At 41.5% G+C, this 20,494-nt stretch overlaps 1 protein-coding gene across 5 annotated transcripts in view; it reads left to right on the top strand.

Moving 5' to 3' along the window:
• The first annotated feature begins 11,449 nt into the window (after window positions 1–11,449).
• The window catches only part of LOC115266760 (uncharacterized), a 147,222-nt gene continuing 138,177 nt past the window's right edge, over window positions 11,450–20,494 (top strand). For 3 of the 5 annotated variants that reach the window (XM_062844711.1, XM_062844710.1, XM_062844706.1), the window contains exons 1-2: window positions 11,450–11,572; window positions 12,861–13,292. The gene's annotated coding sequence lies outside the window, so the exon portion shown is untranslated. Of the gene's footprint in view, window positions 11,573–11,703; window positions 12,117–12,841; window positions 13,293–20,494 lie in introns of those variants that run through there. The other 2 variants (XM_062844708.1, XM_062844709.1) reach the window with 2 other exon arrangements.

The raw sequence follows: 20,494 nt of genomic DNA, 5'->3' as shown, positions 1-20,494 counted from the left end.
TCGCCGGCTGTCAAGTTGAAAAAAAAACATGGAATCTTCCACAATGTGTTCTCTCGGAACGGAATCGTCTTCGTGAAGCTATCATCAACACAACAACCGAGGGCTGTGACTTCCGAGGCTTCGCTGGGAAAATTCCTGGTCAGGATGAAAAACATCAATTTACCTTTTCCAAAAATGTTACTCTAAATCCTTTCAATCCTCTCCGGCACTCCTATGACTCCTTCCTGAAAGTCAAATATGCTAACGTAACGTTGATACCTTTCCAAATTATGCTTCTCTGTATCCTTCCAATCCCATCAACTTATCCTATGATTCCACTCCTGCAAGTCAAATCTTCACCGTTCGCTACGCTTACTATAATTTCTTTGTTTTTCTTGCGCCACTTGTAAAATTACACAAGTTTACAAAATAAAACGAAAGTCGTGAACTTCTGTCAACGACCAAAATTTTTGAAGCACAATTTAGTGCTGATTTCGAAACCGACCTTCAAAAAATTTTAAGTAGAACAGTTTTTGAGTTTTAGCTCAATATCGAGTTTTGCAACTTTTCAAAATATGTAATTTACTAAAATTCAAATATATTGCGTTCTGTTCAACCAATTTTAAATCTTTTTCCATAAATTAAAAGCTGAATACAATACCATTCGATCATCTGAATACATGTTTTGCGTCAGATTGATGAAATTCAAGATATTGGCGAATTTTAGGGACGATCTTCTTAAGTTTTAGCAAAATTCACAAAATTTTTTGAAGAAATGTATTTTTTTTCAATAAGAAAAAACCAACTTAAAAATTCTTTCTCGACGTTTATTTGACATATCGTATGTAGGCAAGTTGCAGTAAAAATTTCAGCTTAATCGGAGCATTGATTACGGAGAATGAGATGTTTGAAGTGAGCGACTTTGCTTAAAAATAGAACAAAAATCGATTTCAAATCATCAACCTTGTATGGAAAGTCGAAAAAATTTCCGCTCTACTGTAATTTTTTTCTTTCGCGTTTTCGCACTCAGGGCATGATTCTACACCAAAAATGATCATCAGCTTACGGAGTTCAAAAATGCTGTAAACTAGTGTTATTAGTATGAATATTATGTTATTTTGCGAGGGGGTAGTGTTCACGATACATGTCTTTCTTTTAACTGTCTTAAGCTCTTTTAATTATGGCTAGTAATGCCAGTAACAACACCACTACGAACTTCTGTATGCCCAGAGTGGTTTTGATGTCGGCTCTGTTGCCCGGAAAACTGTCCATCTCTTGTATAAATGGTCAGAGCATTTGTGCAAGGAAGCTTGAAAATCTAAGTGAGTTGCGTGAAATTCTATCTTTATCAATTGTCGATGTTTTTTGCTTAAGTGAGACGTGGCTGAACGAAAGCATTGATCAGGGGTTCCCAACCTTTTTGAGGTGGTGACCCCCTTTAAGAATTGTCAACACATCTGCGGCCCAATGAAAAGTTTTGAAAAAAAAATTGAATGAAATTGAACGAAATCGAGTTATTTGGGTACAGTGACGAAGCCAGAAATTTACTGTGGAAGGGATTTTCGACGATCAATGAAACTTTTTTCTATTCGACACTCACATTTCGTAAAAATGATGTCATGTACATTAAATTTGAGTCGGAGCTGGAAAATAGCGGCGCAGCCGAAATTTTTTTCTCTGAAGGCGTTTTATACTGAAAATTTGATCCTCAAATTGTTCCTTTTGGGGGTGGCGGTAGACAAAATAAAATATTGGTAAAATTTGCACAAAAAGAATAAAAATTTAACAATTGTTTTGGTAACATTGCGGCCCCCTAGACTGGCTTCACGGCCCCCCAGGGGGCCGCGGACCACCGGTTGGGCACCCGTGGGATTGATGATAGCGTTGTAAATGTCAGTGGATACCAGATTGTAAGAAATTATGGAGTTGGACGTATTGTTGTTTACGTAAAAAAGGATATCAAGCTGAAAATTTTGCGTTAATCTGTGTATGAAATAGGCAACACTGATTTCATATTGATAGAACTTTTTAGCAATGAGGAAACATTACTTCTAGGAGCTTTCTACAAACCTCCTGAGTTGGACTGTTCTATGCTACTTGATGCTTTGCTGTGTGAATATGGTATGGACTATAATCAAATTTATTTTCTTGGGGATTTCAATACTAATATGCTGAACAGTAGTGCGCCTAAGACCAAAAAACTCATACTTTAGAAACCCATGGTTTACATTGCATCGGTAAAGAACCCGCTTATTTCCACGAAAACGGAAATTCTCAGCTAGAACTTATTTTAACAAATGACCAATAAACAGTTCTTCATTTTAATCAGATTGAGGCACCTGTTTTTTTTTTTTTTTTTTTTTTTTTTTTTTTTTTTTTTTTTTTTTCATGTAGTCAATCATAAGTAGACCGTTTCAATACAATTTGAACTTAAAACTAGAACTGTTTGCTTATTTTATTTCTAATTACGATTTGATGTAAATATTTTTTTTAGTTGTGATTTTGTCATAGTAAAATCTATAGTTTCGCAAAATTTATTGTAAGTTGTCATTATTTGGTTGATGGGACCAAATTTAGCGTAATTAGTACGGTGATGATTTGTATAAAAAATACTACGATTTCGTAGTTGTCGAGAGGGAGCATAAAAGTTTAATTTTGAAAGAAGCTCTATCGAATCAATACGCTGCGAAACGATATCGTTTACAAATGATAACATTGCAAATTCACGTCGTTCTTTTAGTGTTTGAATGTTAATGAGCATACATCGTGCTTCATAAGACGGAAGAGGTAACCTTGTCCAACCTAGTTTACGAAGCGCAAATAGTAGAAATTGTTTCTGAATTGATTCTATACGAGTTTCATGTGTAACCGAAAATGGTGACCAAACTATGCTACAGTATTCTAAAATTGAACGTACATAGGCTACATATAATGTTTTTACTGTATATGGATCGTGAAAATGATAACTAAATCGTTTTATGAAGCCTAACATATTATTTGCTTTGTTGATAACTGTATTATAATGATCAGTAAAAGTTAGTTTGGAGTCTAAAATCACTCCCAAATCCCTGATTCTGACGCATTTTTCTACCTGTTGATCACCTAATAATATTGTTACATCTGGTGTACTACGTTTCCTACTTATGGCTATGGAATTACATTTTTTCACATTCAGTTGTAAAAGGCTTTTCTTACACCACACATAAAACATATTGATTTCCTGTTGAAAAGTGTGCAAGTCTTCATCGTTTACTATTTCTAGGAAGAGTTTCATGTCATCGGCATATATGAGAGCTTTAACTTTTTTAAGAATGAAGGAAATGTCGTTGACGTACAGAATAAATAATAATGGGCCCAAATGAGACCCTTGAGGAACTCCAGATGTAACTTGAATAGGTTTAGATTTTACTCCCTTGTATCTAACTATTTGTTGACGATTGGAAAGGTATGACCCGACCCATTTAAGAAGACCTGGACCAAATCCTATTTTTTCTAGTTTAAAAAGCAACATTGGTACGTCAATTCGATCAAAAGCTTTACTGAAGTCTGTATAGAGAACTTCTCATCACGATCTCATACTCGCTTCCTTAAGTTTTTCAAGACAAAATGAAATCAATTCTTATCAATATCGCGATTATAATAAAACTAGTTGTCCCGGCAAACGTCGTTCTGCCTGCCTACTGTGTTTTTTGACATGCAGCTCTGTAGAAAAATGCTCCGGAAAATGGAATTTCAAATTTTCTCGTTTTCGATGCGTTCCCGGTCGATTTTCACAATTATTTTTTCGTACGAACACGTCGGAGCCCTGCACGAATGAAACACCGAAAGAATGGCGTAGATCCGTTGGCCCGTTCCCGAGCCTATTCGTGACATACAAACACCATTCCATTTATATTTATAAGGGCTGTTTGCAGATCAGAAGGAATTTCTCGGCCTATCTTGATGCATGGGAAATTCCTCGCCAGAATCGCTCAAGAAACCGTTTTTCTTCGATCACAGTACGCAGATGCAAAGAAATGACAATTCAAATGGCAGTCACTGCAGAAAGTTTCTGCCAGGAATCGGTCAAGAAGTTTCTTGAGCGATTCCTTTCGAACACGAAACTGGACTATATAGATTAATGCAAGAGACCTTCAAAATGCTTTCAATCCACTTGATTGGTGTCAGTTTTATCAGATTGACAACCCTGACTTGCTTGTAGACATTTTTTAATTCGGCAATGCTCAGTTTGCACGATGCTTTCGTACCATTGAAAACTGTCCATAAACGAAGTAAATCTAATATGTGGTTTAACCAAAATATTGCAAAAGTAATCATAGATCGTGATCTTGCCTTCAAGCAGTGGCAAGCGAATAGAATTCTAGTTAACCATGAGCTATTCAAAAGGCTAAGAAATAGAGTCAATTATCTGGTTCGCTTAGCTAAAGAACAATATTACAGTGAATATTTAAATCCGAGCTTGCCATCGAAGGATCTATGGAAGCGATTGAAAAATACTGGAGTTGGTGGATCGATAGAGCAGCCGAATATAAATTTCAGTCCTTATGCGATTAATCAATCTTTTTATATGAATTTTACAAAGCCAAGCTTTGCATACACTGCATGTCAGCTTGAACATTGGAATTCGTTCAGTTTTCGCGCTGTCGACGAAGCTGAAATAATAAATGCACTGTTTGATATAAAATGCAATGCTGTGGGACTGGACGGTGTTCCCCTAAAGTTTCAAAACTGTTGTTGCCGCTAATTATTAACCCATCCACCGGCCAGCCATCTTTCGGTCAAAAAAAATGTTCAAATAGCTGTAACTATTTTGTTTCTCAATATTTTTCACATTTTTTTCAGTGCGTTCTGAAAATGTATTCTATTTTCAGGAAATACCTTGGTTGGGACACTTGGCCACCTGGTTCTGGAGATATTCCGATGTTCCTTGGGGTACCAGCATATGGCCAACAGCATAAAGATAGGAAAACATGAAGTGTGCCACATTATATCACATCTATTTCATGTAAGGTAATGAATAATGATCGTCCTAGATCTTTCCGAGGTCATATGGCCACTTCCGAAACCCGAAGTTCCGAAGTTCCTCCGGAACCGGTTCCAGGCAGCGCTAAAGTGGAAAAAATATATGAAACGACACATCTATTCACATCTACTTTTTGAGAGCTTTTAAACCGTGACCTCCTCAGCACTCCCAGATATCACGGTGTCACCTTCAGATCCCAGATAAGGGAGCGTCCATAAATAACGTAGCTTATTTTGGACGATTTTTAGCGCTTCCCTCATCTCTCGTAGCCTATTTTTCCATACCTAATACATCGAACGTAGCAAAATCAGAGACTCCCCCTCCCTCCTAAAATGCTATGCCATTTATGGATGCTCCCTAAATTCCTTCGGATCCCTTCAGAACCGGTCGAAGGCCATGTTGTATGCAACAAAGAAAATACATGTTGTGACACATCAATTCACACCTACGTCCTATAAAATAGCAAATAGGATACATCTCTAAGTAAACAAACGGCCACTTTCGGATACCGGATAAGTTTCTCCGGAACCGGTTCCAGGTTACACTTAGTAAACAAATATATGATGCAACACATCAATTTTCATCTATTTGCTGATTCCCACTAGGAATCTCCTCAGAACTGTCAAGTATCATTTGGCCACCTCGAATTCCGGATACATTTTTTCGGATTCCCGGTAGATTCCCTCGGAGTCGGTTTCAGGCCATGTTATATAAAGCAAAGGAATTGTACGATGATATACATCAATTCACATATATATATAAAATTCGCTGAAGGAATTCCTCTTGAAAATCCTTCGGGGGATCCTCCTGGTATTCCTTCGGGATTCATCCTGAAATTCCTTCTTGGAATTCCTTCTGGATCCTTACTGGAGTTTATTCGGGGATTCCTCCTGGAATTCATTCGGGAATTCCTCCAGGAATTCCTTCAGAATTTCCCCAGTAGTTCCTTCGAGTATTCCTTCTAGAATTCCTTCGGGGATGCCTCATGGCATCCCTTCAAGGATTCCTCCTGAAAATCCATCGGGGATTCCTTCTGGAATTTCTTCGGGGACTCCTCCTGGAATTCCTTCGGGAATTCCTCCTGGAATTCCTTTTGGATTTATCCTGGAATACCTTCTGGGTTCATCCTGGAATTCCTTCTGAGATTCCTGCTGGAATTTCTTTGGGGATTCCTTCTGGAGTTTCTTCGTGGGTTCCTTCTAGAATTCTTTCGGGAATTTCTTTGGGGATTCCTCCTGCTGTTTCTTCAGGGATTCCTCCTGGAATTCCTTCGGGGATTCCTCCTGGAATTCCTTCAGAGATTCCTTTTGGAATTTCTTCGGGGATTCCTCCTGGAATTGCTTCAGAGATTCCTGCTGGAATTTCTTCGGGGATTCCTTCTGGAGTTTCTTCGGGGGTCTTTCTAGAATTCCTTCAGAGATTTCTTCGGGAACTCCTTCGGGGTTTCTTCCTGGAATTCCTTCAGGAATTCCTTCGGGGATTCCTCCTGGAATTCCTTCGGGGATTCCTCCTGCTATTTCTTTGGGGATTCCTCCTGGAATTGCTTCAGAGATTCCTGCTGGAATTTCTTCGGGGATTCCTTCTGGAGTTTCTTCGGGGGTTCTTTCTAGAATTCCTTCAGAGATTTCTTCGGGAACTCCTTCGGGAATTCTTCCTGGAATTCCTTCAGGGATTCCTCCTGGAATTCCTTCGGAGATTCCTCCTGGAATTCCTTCGGGGATTCCTCCTGGAATTCATTCGGGGATTCCTCCTGCTATTTCTTTGGGGATTCCTCCTGGAATTGCTTCAGAGATTCCTGCTGGAATTTCTTCGGGGATTCCTTCTGGAGTTTCTTCGGGGGTTCTTTCTAGAATTCCTTCAGAGATTTCTTCGGGAACTCCTTCGGGAATTCTTCCTGGAATTCCTTCGGGGATTCCTCCTGGAATTCCTTCGGGGATTCCTCCTGGAATTCCTTCGGGGATTCCTCCTGGAATTCCTTCGGGGATTCCTCCTGAAATTCCTTCGGGAATTCCTCCTGGAATTGCTTCAGAGATTCCTGCTGGAATTTCTTCGGGGATTCCTTCTGGAGTTTCTTCTGGTGTTCTTTCTAGAATTCCTTCAGAGATTTCTTCGGGAACTCTTCCGGGGATTCTTCCTGGAATTCCTTCAGGGATTCCTCTTGGAATTCTTTCGGGGATTCCTCCTGGAATTCCTTCGGGGATTCCTCCTGGAATTCCTTCGGGGATTCCTCCTGGAGTTCCTTCGGGGATTTCTCCTGGAATTCCTTCGGGGATTCCTCCTGCTATTTCTTTAGGGATTCCTCCTGGAATTCCTTCAGGGATTCCTCCTGGAATACCTTCGGGGATTCCTCCTGGAATTCCTTCGGGGGTTCCTCCTGGTATTCCTTCCGAGATTCCTCCTGGAATTCTTTCGGTGATTCCTTCTGGAAAATCTTCAGGAACTCCTCCTGGAATTCCGTCGGGGATTCCTCCTGGAATTCCTCTGGAGATTCCTGCTGGAATTTCTTTGGGGATTCTTTCTGGAGTTTCTTCGGGGGTTCTTTCTGGAACCTGTAACCCATATTTTCAATTCGATTATTATTACCAATATTTTTCCTAAATCTTGGAAAAATGCTAAAATCTTGCCAATAAAGAAAAAGTCAAAGTAAACTCATTGGAAAATCTGCGCCCAATAAGTATATTGCCTGAACTATCCAAAGTGTTTGAAAAACTTTTGACAGAATCATTATTTGTTCTGTGGTGGCTTAGTTGGTTAAAGCGCCGGTCTAGCGAATACGGAGTCGTGGGTTCGAATCCCACCAAAATGCGATTTTTTTTTCACAAATTTTATCTCTCAATTTGTCAATTAGCAACATTTCGTGCTCTATATAATTACAAGTTTTTTCAGTATGTTTCAGGCATACCAGTGAATCTGGTAAAATGCCCGTAAAATGGGCAATATGTGTCATGGTATACATAACGACCACCATTTTTTATTGTAAGAGTACCATTTACCATTTACCGAATGGTATTAAGCAATAGTGGTGATGGTGAATGTGCTGTAAAAGTCACAATATGTTTAATGGTAAATAGTTTTCGGAAAAATGATGTTGTAACAATAAAATATATGTTTTATATGATAATTTCTAACGGGGCGACTCCACATTCACAATATCGATCCTTGTATCAACAAGATCGTAAGTTTTTCAACTAATCTCTACAGGGTGCGGGAATAGTAGCAATTATTTCTAGTGAAAATGGTCATGAGTTTGTTAAGAAGACGAACATTTGAAAACTCGGTGAGTATCAAAAAGAAATAAAAGTTAGAGCATATGCTCCTACAGCTATCCTACGAATTGATGTGGATTAGTTAACTTTGCTACTGTAAAAGTGTGCAAACCTGCAAACGTGGAACTGTCGATCTATCAACTTCATTGGGAGCATCCGCATACTCACTAATCTATTGAAGGAAGGGCTGATTCTTAAACTTCAGCATAATAAACGTACAAAGCCCTCACTCCAGAAGTACTGCATGATGTTGACAAAAACGCATTTTACGCGCAGCTCGAGCACGTGTACGACATCAAGATCATCATAGCATACCTAAACGCTCAGGTAGGTCAGAAGGAGGAATTCAGACAGACGATTGGAAAGTTCAGCGCCCACAGCATACGTAGCACCAACACAGCCTCCCTTATCGTTACACCTGGAGATCACCACAGCAGACAGAATCTCAAATCGAACACGTTCTGATTGACGGACGGCACTTCTCCGACATTATCGACGTCAGGACCTATCGTGGCGCCAACATCGACTCCGACCACTATCTGGTGATAACTGCGCCCAAAACTCTCCGTCATCAACAATGTACGATACCGGCGACCGCCACGGTACAACCTAGAACGACTGAAACAACCGGATGTCGCCTCAGCATACGCGCAGAATCTCGAGGCCGCGTTGCCAGACGAGGGCGAGCTCGATGAGGCCCCTCTAGAGGACTGCTGGAGTACACTGAAAGCAGCCATCAACGACGCAGCAGAGAGCACCATCTGGTACGTGGAACGGAATCGACGGAACGAATGGTTCAACGAAGAGTGCAGAACGGTTTTGGAGGAGAAGAACGCAGCGAGGGCGGTAATGCTGCAGCAAGGGACTCGACAGAACGTGGAACGTTACAAACAGAAGCGGAAACAGCAGACCCGCCTCTTTCGGGAGAAAAAGCGCCGCATGGAAGAAGCGGAGTGTGAAGAAATGGAACTGCTGTGCCGTTCCCAAGAAACACGGAAATTCTATCAGAAGCTCAATGCATCCAGCAACGGATTCGTGCCGCGAGCCGAAATATGCAGGCATAAAGACGGAGGCCTCTCGACGGACGGACGTGAGGTGATCGAAAGGTGGAAGCAGCACTTCGATCAGCACCTGAACGGCGTGGAGAGCGTAGGCACGGGAGCCCACGACAACGGAGGAAACGACGATGTCAGTGCAGCGGAGGACGGAAATGAACCAACTCCCACGCTGAGGGAAGTTAAGGATGCCATTCACCAGCTCAAAACCATCAAAGCAGCTGGTAAGGATGGTATCGCAGCTGAACTCATCAAGATGGGCCCAGAAAAGTTGGCCAACTGTCTGCATCGGCTAATAGTCAGGATCTGGGAATCTAAACAGCCACCGGAGGAGTGGAAGGAAGGGATAATCTGCCCCATTCACAAGAAACGCGACCATTTGGAATGTGAGAACTTCAGGGCGATCACTATTTTGAATGCTGCCTACAAAGTGCTATCCCAGATCATCTTCCGTCGTCTGTCACCTAAAACGAATGAGTTCGTGGGAAGTTATCAGGCTGGCTTCATCGACGGCCGGTCGACAACGGACCAGATCTTCGCCGTACTCCAAATCCTTCAGAAATGCCGTGAATACCAGGTCCCAACGCATCACCTGTTCATCGACATCAAAGCGGCATACGATAGTATCGACCGCGCAGAGCTATGGAGAATCATGGACAAAAACGGCTTTCCTGGGAAGCTGACTAGACTGATTAAAGCAACGATGGACGGTGTGCAAAACTGCGTAAGGGTTTCGGGTGAACTATCCAGTTCATTCGAATCTCGCCGGGGACTGCGACAAGGTGATGGACTCTCATGCTTACTCTTCAACATCGCTCTGGAAGGTGTGATGCGACGAGCCGGGCTCAACAGCCGGGGAACGATTTTCACAAAATCCGGTCAATTTGTGTGCTTCGCGGACGACATGGACATTATTGCCAGAACATTTGGAACGGTGGCAGAGCTGTACACCCGCCTGAAACGCGAAGCAGCAAAGGTCGGACTGGTGGTGAATAACTCAAAAACAAAGTACATGCTAGTAGGCGGAACCGAACATGACCGGTAGGTATTAACGTGATGATAGACGGGAATACCTTCGAGGTGGTGGAGGAATTCCTCTACCTCGGATCCTTACTGTCGGCTGACAATAATGCTAGCCGTGAAATACGAAGGCACATCATCAGTGAAAGTCGTGTCTACTACGGGCTCCAGAAGAAGCTGCGGTCTAAAAAGATTCACCCCCGCACCAAATGCACCATGTACAACATGCTAACAAGACCAGTGGTCCTCTATGGACACGGACATGGACCATGTTCGAGGAAGACCTGCAAGCATTCGGAGTTTTCGAGCGACGCGTGTTAAGGACGATCTTCGGCGGTGCGCAGGAAAACGGTTAGTGGCGGAGAAGGATGAACCACGAGCTCGCTGCACTTTACGGCGAACCCAGCATCCAGAAGGTGGCCAAAGCCGGAAGGATACGGTGGGCAGGGCATGTTGCAAGAATGCCGGAGAACAATCCTGCAAAGTTGGTGTTTTCTAACCATCCGGTTGGTACAAGAAGGCGTGGAGCGCAGAGAGCACGATGGGCGGACCAGGTGGAGCGTGATCTGGCGATCGCTGGGCATGACGTTGGAGAGGTACTTCAGATACTAATCGAGTTTTATGGCAGAAATGTTTTGATTAAATGTTATCATGAATTTCATGTTGAACTAAAAAAATGAATGGAGATCTAACATAGAAAGATATACGACTGCTCCATTTAGTTTCCAACACCCATCATTTATCTCCACGCTCTACCTCTCTGTCACCAGCCGCCTACTAGATCGGAAACCTGCCAGCCTGCTTTAGCCAGCCAAACAGACCGAACAGGTTACAAAAAGATCTGACTGTGTGTCGTCGCACAACCGCAACGAGCGCGTAGCGTAGGCTTCTGCGGTACCTTGAGTATTTTTTTCTTCTTTCCTTCTCAAACATGCCATAATCAAGTGACTGATGCGAATTTGTGTTTTTACTTTTCCGTTTTTTTTTATTTCTTTGCTCGCGATCGCGTCTCACGCTGGGTGAGCGATCGCGTCTCGCACGTCGTTCGCTCGCGATCGGGCGCTCTCGCGAGCGGTGAGTTACCGCGCACGTGAGTGCGCTCATCATCGCGCGCACCAGGAACTTGAACGATCGCACAGCAACGTGCGCCTCGGTTAGTTTTCGATAAACAGTGGTTTTGAGAAGACGCGGCTTGTGGTTTCGCGGGTGCGCCTACTACGTTTTAGAAGGTGTGAATAAATAGTTCAGAAAAATCAATCGTTTTAAGGAGCAACAACAACAAAAAAACATCTCGAAGCGTTGAGCAGCACACAAGGCTGCCCTTGTTTGAGTGACTCTTCTAAGCATAACCTCCCCAGCGATGTGCAGCTGCAGCAGCGGCGGTGGTGCTTTTCTAATTTATGTTGCGCTTAGTTTGCGGTCGATCGAGGTGCATTGGAGAAGACCTCAAGTGCACACATAAGCCATTTTTTTGTGTGTTACTGCGCCGCTATTGTACCCGTTCCGCGTGCGCGCGGAGGGTCTTCAGGGGAAGGGAAGAGTGTGTTTAGCTGCTTTTCGAGCCACGTGAAGTGGCTCCAGGACCGTACGGCAGTTGAAGAGCCCGCGGCATTGGATCTCCGGATTGTGGTTGCTGCGGGAATTGTCGAGCCGATGATCATCTACCTACTCGGTGAACTAGCAGCGAGCGAGCGAGCGCGGAGGGCGAAAAGAGACGAAAAATTGTGAAATCGGCATAATCGAATGTGAAAATATCGGTTTCTGCTTGATTTGGTACGGGTTTTAGCTGGTAAACACACGGACTTTGTCGGTGTGACGTTAGGGTGGGGTTGAATTTGCAAAATCTATTCGAGGGATATGATTTCCTAAGTGAAAATGGTTCCAGGTCAAAGTAGGCGAGCTGTCTGTAAGTGCAATTTATGCAAAGTGTCAAATTTCAAAAACATGCTCATTTTTTAACACTAAATCGGTTACTTTTAATCCTGAAGGGAGGTTTTCGAAATTGTGGAAAATGTCCTATTTCGATATCTTGCACAGCTCACCAATTTCAACCAGAAGATCATTTCAGTAACAAATTTTGAAAACGACGTATAATCAATGCTGCACCATTGATTATACGTCGTTTTCAAAATTTGTTACTGATTTTCTACTAGGAAAAACGTATTCCGAACAGATTTTACAAAATAAGCTTCGCCCTAGTGTGAGGTACTCTCTAGTGATCGACGAGACCATGGTGATCATGGCGTACTTGGATGAAGGCTAGGACGTCGTTGGGCTACGTAGTCGACGAAATCGCCGTCGTCGCCTTCTACGTTGGAGATATCAATTTCACACAGTGTTTTTGTTTCAATTGTACATTCTACTTGACTATTGCCGATTTGAACACCGGGGAGATTCGAACAGGTGTGTGATTGGCGAATCGAACGCGGGGACGTGCTTGGCATGGGTGATTTCTCGTTTAGAGTGTCGCGATTTCTTGTTGTTGTCTACATGCAGTATGCTTGTGTGCTTTTCCAGTGCCTACTTGGATTGCGGAGTGTACAACGCCTAAAAAGTTTTTGATTCGGCTGAAGAACCATCCAGCGGCAAGAAGAAAACAGCTGTAAAAGTGATCATTAACATAGTTTTCCATCCCTCCCAAAGAAGAGAGTGTGCGTGTGTCTGACTTCAGCGAGTGCTTAGTGAAACGGGCGGCATTTAAAATCAAATTAAGATTTTGTTTTTTGGGCGCTAAAGTGTGAGGAAAGGGAAACAATTGAATTGCTCTCGGTGTTTTGTGGTTGCGGTCAGTGGTCGTTATTTCGCGGTGTGCTCGAGAAGAAAGCCCTACTGAACTTGAAGAGCGAGAAAGCGGATTGAAGTAGGAGTAGCAGAAGAATCAGCAGCAGCAGCAACAACAGTCTCCAACGTTTCGAGATACCAGCGAGCGAGCTTCGTCCGGATTAGAAGGTAAAAAAACTATATTTTAGAATTCTCAACAAATATTTTTGCTATCTAGCATTTTAAGAGCGCTAATGGCCGCCAGAATCTTGCTAACTTTCTGGTAGGGATCTGCCGATTCAACATTTGGCTTGTGACCGATAAGATCGATCATCAATCTTATCGATCAGCTGCCAAACGACACAAGCTAAGCGTCAAATCGTCCGATTCCTACCAGAAAGTTAGCATAATCTGGCGGCCATTAGCACTCGCATCTGTAACTTCGCATGTCGTGCGAGTCGCGACTTCGATTTGGTGCTGCGAAGAAATAGCACGAGGTGGCAAGCATTCGTTCGCAACAGCGATATTAACTACGTCACACAAAATGTCAACTTCTCAATGTTGTAAACGTGGTCAATACCTAGAGATCTTTCAATAGGGGTTCCAATTGATATTCTATAGTGAAATACTCCAGGAGCTCCTCCAACGATTCAGGAATTTATCAAGGAATTCCTCTAGTGGTTCCACCGGGAATTCTTCCAAAATTCTAACCGGAAAATTCTGTAGAAGTTCCGATGGAAAGTTTCGCGGGAATTCCAGTACAATGTAAAAGTCTAGGAATCTCGCAGTAAATTCCTGTAGAAATTTCATCGGAGACTTCCTTTAGTAAATTCAAGGGGAACTCTTCCAGCAGTTCCGACTGTAATTTCACTAGCAGTTCCACTGACAATTTTTAGGAGGCCCTGAATGAGTTCCAACGAGTATTCCTCGAGGAGTTACATAGGAAGTTGTTTTAGAAGTTTCGTTGGGAATTCCTCTAGGCTAGGAGCTCTGTCGTGAAATCTTCCAGAACCTAGTCCAGAACTTTCTACGTGAATTCCAGGATTTTCGTTGGAGTTCCTCTAGGAGTTAAAAGGAGAATTTATCTAATTGTTGCATCGGGAATACCCCCAGGAACTATATCGAAAACGCCAAGAGATCCGTCGAGAACATCTCCAGAAATTCACCGGGAATTGTTCCACAAGTTCCATCGGGAATTCTTTTAAGAGTTCCACCGACAACATTTCTAAGACTTCTATCAAGAACTCTTCCGGCAGGTATGTCAGAAATTTCTCTAGCGCATCTTTTTTCACTGGAGTTTCTGTAGGAGATCTTCCGAAACTTCCTCTCGGAGTTCCACCGGGAATTTCTTTAGGCATTTCAACGAAAAATATCTAGATGTACAACCGCATATTGCTCTAGGATAACCACTTGAAATTCCTTTCCAATTCTGGAATTCGGGAACTCTACTCCATGACGTCCTCCAGATGTTCCTCTGGGAACTCTCCCAGAAATTCCTCCAGGATTCTGCCTCGAGTTTCGCCGTGAATATTCCAGGAGTTCCCCCCAAAATTTGACCAGCAATTCCTTAGGGAGTTATGCCAGAAGTTTCTCTGTAACCTCTTCCATGAGTTCATTCAAGATTTTTTCCAGAAATTCCCCCCGTCCAGCAGTTTTTTACGAAATCTTTTGGAAATACCTCAGAAATATCTTCCAAAAGTTCCTTTAGGAATTATTTTGGTAGTTCCCCGGGTATTCTTCCAGAACATTCTCTGGTAATTCTTCAAAAATCTAAGAGTTCTAAGAATACTATCAGGAGGTTTTCCTTGATTTTTTTTTCATCAGTTCGACGAATTCTTCCAGGAGTTGATCCCGAAAACTAATCCTCAAATTCCTTCAAATGTTTTTCCAGCAGTTCCTCGTAGAATTCTTTCGGAAGTTTCTCCGGAGATTCTTCCAGCCAGAAGTTCCTCTGGAAAAGGTTCCAGAAATTCCTCTTAAAGTTCTTTCAAAAGTTTCTCCAGAAATTCATCCAGAAGTTTCTCCACGATTTTCTTCAAAAACTCTTCCAAAAATGAATCGCGTGTTTTCTTCGAGAAGTTCACCCGAACTCATAGAGAAGCTCTTATTATAGGTAGAATAGAGAACTTGTAAAGGAGTTCTGAACGAATAACCGTAAAAACTTCTGGAGGAATTCGTGGAGCACCAACTGGAAAAATTAAAAGAGGAGTTTCTGCAGAAATTTTGAAAGAAATTTGAAAGTTATAAATTCACATAATTATTAAACCGGTTCATCACTTAATTTCGAAGGAACTCGAGAAACAATTCTTAAAGGTATTTGTGACAGAATATCCGGAAGAACTCTGAATTCATTGAAAAGATTTAGGTGGAACTTTTGGTGCAATTTCCAAAGAAACTATCGGAGAGACCATCAAAGGAACCATTACAGGAAATCTTGATGGAGCTCCCGGGTGAACCCACAATGTAATTACTTGAGGAAATCTTGTAGAAATTCGCGGATGAGCTCGTTGCGAAGTTCTTAAAGGATTTTCTAAAGAAATACTCGATGGAATTTCCGAAAGAATGTCCTGGAAGGAATCCCGAAAAAATCCAAAAATAATTCATGGAAGCACTCCCTAAACAATATGTGAATTAACTCCAGGGGATTTTTCTGAAGGAACAACCTGAGAAAAAATCTGCTGAATTTTCTGCTGCAGTTCCTCCCGCGACTTTTTCTTGAAATTTTCCTTGCAGCTCCTAGAGTCACTCATGGGATTTTTTTTCCAGAGTTTTGCAAGTTCTTCACCATATTTACGTGATCTTTCTTCTCTACTGAATCTAAATCTCTGGAAGAAATCCCGGGCAAGGCTCCTGTAGAAACCCCGTGAGAAGGAACTCTGTAGTAATCCTGGGAGGAAATGTGGTAGAAATCTCAGGAGCAACAAATCTCGCAAGGAACACCGGAAAATCTCAGAAAGTAGACTGGAAGCAAAGCTAAAAAAAACCTTTGGGAAGAATCTTATGAGAAACATATGAACAAATCTTGCAAAATGCAGTGGCATACGTGAGACCGCGCATAACTTACGAACGAAACGTCCGATTTGGGTTCTTATTGTTTTGTTTTACTGGTTTTCACCCAAGAAAGGTTTATAAAGCAAAAAACATAGAAAAATTGATATTTTTTGAAAATTGGGGTTTCTTGCAATTTTTGTACGGAGACTTGCTCAAGAAACGCAAAAAAATCGCCGTAGGCAAGACAAAGTTTGCTGGGGTCAGCTAGTTTCTTATTTTAAAAAATCATGGAAGAGTCTTGGATAAATTATCGGGAAAAATCTTCGGGGAAAATTCGGAAGGAGTTCTGGATATAGATATCTAATTTCTAAACAAATCTCTGAAGAAATTGCTAATCACTGAATCCATGGGAAGAACCAGGATAATCAGTACCACTCGTTTTTACTGAAAAATATTCCATCGTAATTTTAAGTTTACCGAATCTTCAGCTATAGACGAGTGCACCGATGAACATTGAGTTCACTGAGCCTGAAATTTTTTGACAGCACAGCGGTGTCGACTCTCAACAACTTCTACTCAGAGATGCATCACCAAAATACGCTGATAATTTGTTTCTTTGATTTCTTACATGAATTTTCATTTAAAGTGATGCATATGCATATAGCTAATGCACTAGCCCATGTTTTGCAACTTCATCGCGAAAATTGGTTTCAATAAATTTAACAAATATTCAGCTGGGTAGAAGTTCTTGAGAGTCGACCCCGCTGTGGTGTCAAAATTCGCTGCCCGAGTGAACTTTCAGCGGTCGGTGCACTCGTCTATTGGAAACGTATAGTAAATACTTCTTCATTTTGTTTCATTATTTACCGCTTAACCATATTTATAGCGTTATTTTTCACTTGGGCACTACGTGAGCGTGGCACAATTGACAGCTGCAGTTACAACAGCGGCGTCATGATCGCATTTTTTTTCCGCAGTCAAGTTCACAGGTTGTGAACAATTCTCGGTACCCAATTACGCAATTTATGTTTAGTTCTTTACTGTAAGATGGGTGTAAAACGCTGAATATAATTTACACAAAAGGCAATTTACACGAAAAAAAAATACACGGTAATGAATATTATTGGGTACCAGAGTGGACATACAAAATTTAATGGTTTTCTTTGGTACATCGAGGTCTTGAAATTAGTCTATGGTAGCGCCTAAATGTATTCTTTGAGTGATTTCTGCAATTTTGAAATCTTCCTCAAAAAGGCACAGCATCCTTTGTTTTCTTAAACATTTTAATAAATAAACTAAAATCTAAGGGCCCTCCGGAAAAGCAAAGTACCCAGTAAAGCTTAAGAAGATACATAATATTATAAATACCTTCTGAGATTTTAAGTATTGGGGATTTCCCCCAAATTATTATTTATCATATGTGGACGAGGCTGCTCACATTTTTTTTAAAAAACCGTTGTGGACTTCACTGTGCTTTTGTGGTGAGATGGTCTGCCTTCATTTTCTTGTAGGTTTCCTACATTTAACATTGCATGTACAATATTCTTATAACATTGCTATCAGTCACTTACGTTGTTAGTCAATTAATTTATTAAGTACCTTCAGGACACGCGCCGTTGTAAAAAATACAGCACCAGCATAAAACCTCGCTCGTTGTACCTAAACAAGCGGACAAGGACAAGACGTACCGAAACAATAGGGTAAATCGCACTGCTGTAGACAAGTAGACATATATGTACAGCGGGTCAAAAGGGGTCATTCAAATATTACGTAACGCAAAGGAGTGGGAGTGGTCTAGCGCTGTGTTATGTTTCATTCAAAATTTTCCATACAAAAGTTGTCGCACGGAGAAGGGAGGAGCCCTGAAGTTGTCAAATTTTGCGTTTCGTAATATTTGAATAAACCCAACAGGAATCAGAGACAAACAGACGTAACACTATTAAAATTTAAATCTCATATATCTCAGGATCCTGATTACTTAGTTGATGTCTTCGGCAAAGTTGTTTGGTTGGTCAAGAACTTATAGATTATGGACCGTTTGATTCGATATTCCACCACTAGGCAGTGCTACATAGCATGCAAATATTTTATCTCATAATATCTCAGGATCCTGATTTCTTAGAAAAATGGTGTCTTTTTTTTTTTCCTCCCCTGTTGGGGAAATTAAGCCACTGCGTCCAATAGGCTGAACTTTTGTGGCAAGAAAAAAAAGGGTGTCTTAGTTGTTGAGTAGGTCAAAAATGTTCAGTTGATGAGCCATTTGATACGAACTCTCCTATTGGGAGACGCTGGTGCGGGATGCTTATTATTTATAGAGATGGTGTCTACAACTGTTATTTGGCAGGACATGGACCTACCGAATATAGACACTATAGAATCTACAGACTTGGGGAGAAATAGTTGAATTACGCAATTTTAGAGTGTTTTATAGTGAATTTAGTGTGTACTAATAGAAAATGACGTCACACAACCCACAGTCGTTATCGTTCCGTAAATCTCGTTTGGCTAAACGAATTGATAGATCGCTTGGTTAGGGGCCATCCATAAATGGCGTAGCATTTTTTTGACGATTTTTGACACCCCCCTTCTCCCCCTATTTTCCCATACCTAATACATGGCTCGTAGCATAATCAGAGACTCCCCCCACCACCCTAAAATGCCACTTTATCTATGGACGGCCCCTTACAGTTGTCTGCACCTTGGAAAGCATATGGAATCTATAGTGTCTATATTACAGATTATGGGATATATACAATTATACTTTGATCATAATCTACACAATTTTCCACAGCACAGAGATTAGACATCCAAGCTCAGTTTCAAAATTGTGTAAGGAATTAAACGTTCATTTGAAATGGCAACACAAGTGGCAACATCGTGGTGGCGCTGCTATTCCAATGTTCCCACGCTGTTGTCGGTGGTGAATATAAAACTTATGTAGATATGCGTACTCACCACTAATTGTAGCAACTTGCCGCATAGGTGACGCTAGGTTGTCAACGCTAAAAAAATGAATCCTTGCACAGCTTTCGAGGCAATTTTCTATAGGCTTGGATGTCTGTTCTCTGTGATACAAAATATATTTTCATGAAAAATCGAATAAAATGGAATGTAAATTTCAACGTTTCCTTCCCGTAACCGGGAGGAACTCCTGGAGATAAATTCCTGGAGAAATCCCGTGAGGAGTTCCTGGAGGAATCCTGGAAGAAATTCCTAGGGGAATCTCGAGAGCAACTCCCAGAGGAATCCCGGGATAAATTTCTGGAGAATCCCGGGAGAAATTCCTGAAAGAATCCCGAGAGGAATTCCTGGAGGAATGCCAGGAAGAATTCTTGGAGGAATCCCGGGAGAAATTCGTTGAGAAATACTGGTAAGAATTCCTGGAGAAATCCCAGGAGGAATTCCTGAAGCAACCCCCGGAGGAATTCCTGAAGAAATCCCAGGACGAATTTCAAGTGGATTTCCAAGAAAAACTCATGCAGGAAACCCGGGAGGAAATTCTGGAGAAAACCCGGGAGCAATTCGGAGACAAATTCCTGAAGAAATTCTGGGAGGAATTCGTGCAGGAATCTCGGAAAGCATTTGTGGAAGAATCCTTTTACGAATTCCTAGTTGAATCCCTGGTGGAATTCCTGATGTAGTTTTGGTAGTCATTTCCGGAGGGCTTTTAAGTGGCTTTCCCAGATGAAATCGTAGAGGAACCTCGGGAAGAATTACTGAAAGAATCCCTGTATTAATTTCTGGAAGAATCCTGGTAGGAGTTCCTTCAGAAATTTTGGGAGGAATTCCTGGAGGTATCCGGGTGAGTCAATTCTGAAGTAAATTATCCACCAAATTGGAAGTATTGGTATTGTGAACAGAATGTAATTATATTGTGTTATTCTCAAGATATTCACTTCAAAAGAAGTGTACTTATTTGAGGACGCTTGCCACTCGGTAATCTAGGATGCTGGGCATATACGAACTAATTAGCGCCATTTTGCAGAAAAACTTTAAAATAATTTTCATTACCAAATAATCCTTGATGTATTGAACACTTTTGCCGAAGACACAAACTTTCTATACATTCCGAATCTCAAGATATTCAAGCTAAATTTAACTTTCAATCCATAATTTGAATAAACAATAGCGCCACCTACTGGGCTAATTCCAATTCAATTTGTTCGTCACAAGATTGCCCTTGGTATATTGAACAATTTTGTCGAAGACAGCATTATTCTAGGAAGTGACGATCACAAAATATAATCATTCGTGTCGTGGGGTTCAATGGACCCCAGGGGACCAAAATCGCCCGGTTCAACTTCGACATAAAAAATAATCTATTGTACGCCATGAAATATTTGTTATTTTTGCACAAATAACTCATCGTGGTGTAGTTTGAAGGTACTGTGGAAACGGGA

Source organism: Aedes albopictus, chromosome 1, assembly GCF_035046485.1.
Source record: "Aedes albopictus strain Foshan chromosome 1, AalbF5, whole genome shotgun sequence".
NCBI lineage: Eukaryota > Metazoa > Arthropoda > Insecta > Diptera > Culicidae > Aedes > Aedes albopictus.
Note: the sequence above shows the minus strand (reverse complement) of the source record. Positions and strands in the feature narration are given on the sequence as shown.